The 5178-nt window shown below is 38.8% G+C and overlaps 1 non-coding gene across 1 annotated transcript; it reads right to left on the bottom strand.

Annotated features, from left to right (window-relative positions):
* Positions 1-352: 352 nt before the first annotated feature.
* LOC126005026 (small nucleolar RNA SNORA22) lies at positions 353-482 on the bottom strand. Its single transcript, XR_007494211.1, has one exon. It is a non-coding gene; the product is annotated as a small nucleolar RNA SNORA22 (small nucleolar RNA).
* Positions 483-5178: the final 4696 nt, after the last annotated feature.

Here is a 5178-nt window from a genome sequence, read left to right as displayed (position 1 = left end):
AATAAAGTGTTAAAATTTTTATGATTAAACACAATAGCATGAACTATGATTATTAAAGGTATAAAAACTGATTTTAAAAATACAAACAACTGTTTTTACTATGAAGACTTTAAGTGAATAATTTGTAAAAAATATTATATACTAAATTAACTAAATGCTTAGATTATTACAAAATATAGTTAAAGACATCTGATGCATTTACACACTTAGAACTTAAGACTAAAATTATATTTAATACTAGTTAATTTGCTTATAAAGTTTAGTTACTTTTATATATTACTTATAAAATTATATATAATATAGTTTTCATTAATATTATTTTTTCACTGCGACACAAATATACAGATTTGTATAATGTGCTGATATTTTGAATGCACTTAAAATAATAGTTCTTTCAATGCAGAAATAAAGAACAACCATTGCTGTAGCACAAAGTTAAAACTAAGGGTACTATAAAGCACACCTAGGTGTTCACTGTGCATTAAATTAACTATATTGTTTAAAAAGGTTAACCACATTATTTTCCACATAATTTTGTAAATACTTTAAAAATTAAAATAAAACTTTTAATAGAAATATAAGACTTAAATTTAACACTTTTGTGTTCGTTTGGATTTTAAAACACAAAGAAGTTTTTCTTTTACCAACATTTTGTTATCTGTAAAGTGACAGAATTATGACCTTGCTTTAAAATTTTCTGAGAGGCATGAAAAAAAAATTTATTGCCTTTATCTTTCTGTTGCTTTTTAATGTTTTAATAATTACTTTACACTACTTAATGCACTAAACCTAATAACACATATTTGACGAAGTGTAGGGCTGACAAGGTGAAGCAGAGTTTTTCACTGATAACTTGGGGAGGGGCTAGCACAGTTAACAGCAGGAAGGTTAGAGGCAAATTCTTTACAGTCCGCAGGGTGTAATGATATAGAGAAAAAAAAGCAATCTTTTAAGATTAATTACTAATTTATTGGAATTAGAGGGAATGGCAACCGAAGAGGGGAGTCTGGGTTGCAAAAGTACCATGGGGATCATGGTTTTATTAATTGATTTGAGAATATGCAAGAGATGCCACTTTTCAGATTTCTTTTGAATAACAAAGAGTGGGTATTTCAAGGTAAATTGGAAGGCTTAAAGTGGGAGTGGCAGGGCTTGAGCTGGCTGTTTTCCAAGGCTGGCAGGAAAGAGGCTGAAGGAGGCTGAGGGCTGGTTTGAGCAGAATGTTCTGAGTAAAAGGTACATTAGGCTCAGAAGTTTTAACAGCAAAGTGTAGATATCGCAAGGTTTTATGGCTTAGCAGCTGATACTTTGTAATTATCCTGCTCACTGTGCCCTTAGAATTTTTTGTAGGCATTGCAGCAGTTTCTGTTTTATGGCACTTAGCCTTACTTTTATTAGTTTGTTCCTTTGAATTCTCAAGAGGGGGGGCCTGGCCGTGGAATTCAGTGGGCAGAGGACAGACAACTATAGATTTAGGAGGGGGGGGAACGCCTAAAGGGCAGAAACCTGTGAATTAAGAGAAGCAGCCTGTTTTTGAAGGCTTAAGATTTGTTTAAGATTTTTAAGTAGTTTCATATCTATAGCTTTAAGAGGGGGAGCGGTGAGAGGAGGGAATCTGCCATGGTTAGGGACTGAGCGTTCTCCGCGGTGGAGGCTGCTGAGCAGGCGGGGGAAGACTTTCTCCATTAGGGAGAAAGACAGGAAAGGTAGCGCTGGTTTTTGAGCCAAGAGCATTATCAAGTTTGTTAGAGAGGTGAGAGACCATGGATGTAATTGTGGTGAGTTGGGAACTCAAGTCAGAAAAAGGGGGGGGGGAGGGAGAAAGCAGTAACAGTTTGTTGCCGGTGTGGGGGAGCTGCTGGAATGCCAGCTCTGGGGAGCGACTTCCAGGCACAGAGGGCAGCAAGAGCCATGTTGGCAAGCTGGGACCTGGAAAGTGTGTGCTGTACCTTTAAGGTATGAAAAGAGGCGAGGCCAGCTATAAGAGCTTAGAGATTAGGATTCCTGCCTATTTGCAGGGGCTTTGCAATGGAAAAAAAGTTAACTTCCCAAGAGACAAAGAGTTCAGCTTTTAGATTCTAAGCAGGAGAGCGTGTAAGGGGCTTGGGGGCCATAGGAGGTTATGGCTTGAAACGGCTCTTTGAGGCTTTTCCAATTAAAGGCTTTGTATTGTTGCAATTGCTGGCTAAGGAGGGGAGGGTGGTGAGGGGAGTAAAGGTTTTGGTGGAACAGGGACGGAGCTGAGGCTAGGGAAGTGAAGGGCTGTTTAGGATTTTGCACAGAGGGTGCAGCGGCGTCTTCTGTAGGGGTCTGGGTGCATAGAGCAGAAGCATGGACAGAAGTAAGGGAGGGATATAAATGAGAAGCATTAGAGAGATCTTTAAGAGCATTAGTTACTTTGGAGACAAAGGTAGAAGAATCAGTGGTGGAGGGAGGACAAGGAGAAGGATTTTCAGAGGGAGAAGGGAGATGAGAGACAGAATTAGAACGAGAGGGAGTCCTGGAACACTCACGGGAGACTTGTTGTACATGAGATTCAACGGCATGGATGATGTCTTTGGCGGTTCCGGCATTTTTAGTTACAATGATATCTCTTAACAGGCTCCAATATTGGAACATAATTTTTTCCTTCTGTGAATTATCATTATTTACAAAATAATCACTCATTTCATGTCCTACTTTGTCCCAAGTGGACGCAACAATTTCTGGACAGGTAATAATAAACCAATGACATACATTATGAATAAACATAAGAAAATTACAAATATTCTTTTTGGTAACCTCTACATGTCTGGCTTTCAACTCAGACTGAATATCAATAATGAATTTAAGTTCAGTACTCAATGAAAACACCCATGGAAGTGAAGCCAACGGGCGAAGCCCCAAGAGCCAATCAGGGGCGGTGATCAGAACGACTGAAAAAACTGCAGTTTAAATATTTGATTAAGGCTAACTCGTTTCAACGCCTACCCGGATGGGGTATATCCTGCGATTTACGAAACAGCTCCGGACTCGCCGACCCGTAGTCGTTCGGAGTGTGGCAGTGGTCTTCGAGCCCAGCGTTGGGCGCCAAAATGCGGGGTCCTGAAGCCCCCCAGGGGGGCCCGGCCAGCAGGAATTAGCTGGGAAGACTTCTCAGACAACCGCACTCCTATTTTGCTGGGTAGAAGCACAACCACACTGTAAAAAATCTGAGAGAGGTTAATAATAAAGACCCAAGGCAATGTCTCACTGCTCAAGGGCAACTTTATTTGGCTACAGCTCCTTCTTATATAGTGAAGGAGAAGGGGGCAGTACAAAGGTGATGTCAGTCATTCTTTTGGTGCGAAGGTCCATACAAGGCAAGAATACATATCAGGTTACAAGGAACAAAGAAAGTAAATCATTCTCCAAATAAGGAAATGGGCAGTGGGCTAGGAGGCAGGATGATCTGCAAGTCATGATGAACGTGCTGTTTCCATGGAAATTTCTAGTGACCTTCCAGCTGCATTCCTAATTGCTTGACTATCAGGAGGTGGTGCAAGATGTGCTTGCCTCAGTGATCTTGAACAGACAATGTAGCATATACACAATAATGAATGTCTTGTAAACTCAGGGATATGGTTAAGGGAGTAAGGCCTCTTTTCTGGGAATGGTACTGGGCTGTGTTGCTCTCCTCCGGGCTAAAAGATTAATTATACTTTGCAGCTGCATTTTCCTTTCTCTTTGGCCCAAGAACTTACAGCAAGACTGCATGTAGCCTTTAGGTGAAAGGCTGGATTATGGCAGAAAGAATAGCAAAATGGCCTCAAACAAGTCAGTCCCCAACAGAGAGAGTTGGTGTGGGGTCAGGCTATCAACATTATTAGAGAAAATTTCAAAGCATATGTTCTATACTGGAGAGTCAGCAGGTTTCTTATCTCAATTCATTCTTTATTCCAGTGTTAGAATAGCTAGGATACAAGCAATAATCATTTCCCCATATCTCAGGTCACACAGGAGAATATGAGTACCTTATCTTAATCTATTCTTCAATGTCATTCTGCCTTTCTATTTGTTTTTCCTAATTACATTTCTATAAAGTGAATCTCTGTGGGGTTGCATATTTTACAGATGGAGATTCATAAATTAAAACCACTAAACTTGGTGAGGTAATCTGCTACATAAAATTGGAATAGGAGTGACCACAGGGCAAATATAATATCTGAGGAATTAAAAGATCAGAACTCATGAACATTTCCTAGGTAACTTTTGCAATACCAATGAAATATTTTCAGGGTATTTAAAATTTATGAACCACATAATGTATTCAATTTGGTTCATTCAGTGTGAGATTGTTTTCACAATCTTATCATCTTTTAAGTTAGACAAATTATATTATAGGTTATATGCCTTATTAAAAAATCCCACAATCTATAAAGTCCTTTGGGCTCTAATAAGTGGATTTTCTGTGATATCGAAAATATTGTATATTATATTATGTGTCTTATTTGATGTACTCAATTATTTATTTATTTATTATTTATTTTTTGGTTTTTGGGCCACACCCGGCGGTGCTCAGGGGTTACTCCTGGCTGTCTGCTCAGAAATAGCTCCTGGCAGGCATGGGGGACCATATGGGACACCAGGATTCGAACCAACCACCTTTGGTCCTGGATCGGCTGCTTGCAAGGCAAACACCGCTGTGCTATCTCTCCAGGCCCAATTATTTATTTTTTTATAGTTACATTGACTTATAATTATTGTAGCTGTAGAAATATGTCAACAGAAAATTGATCATATGGTTGAAGCAGTATATGCCTATATTTTGTTTGTTTGTTTGTTTGTTCTTGGGCCACACCCAGTGATGCTCAAGGCTAGTTTTTGGCTCAATGCTCAGGAATGACTTTTGAGAAATCTCGGGGGTCTGGGGTACCATATATTGTTCCAGGATCAGATCTTGGTCAACTGTATGCAAGGTAAAAGTCTAACTTACTCTATCTCTCTAGTCCCAATTGTAACAGAGTTTGAATTGATAGTGAATGCAGATTTTATACAATTTTTTTAGCAACAATGACACAGAACACCATATATATGAAACTTTATCTTAAAAAGAAATTGAATATATTGTTTTGAAAAATATTCAAAGCACTTTTATGGAAACAATATGCATGGCAGGTGATAGTCTCAAAATAGAGATACTCTCAAATTTTCATACTG

This window comes from Suncus etruscus, chromosome 3 (genome assembly GCF_024139225.1).
Source record: "Suncus etruscus isolate mSunEtr1 chromosome 3, mSunEtr1.pri.cur, whole genome shotgun sequence".
Classification (NCBI taxonomy): domain Eukaryota; kingdom Metazoa; phylum Chordata; class Mammalia; order Eulipotyphla; family Soricidae; genus Suncus; species Suncus etruscus.
This window is presented reverse-complemented; position numbering and strand designations above follow the sequence as displayed.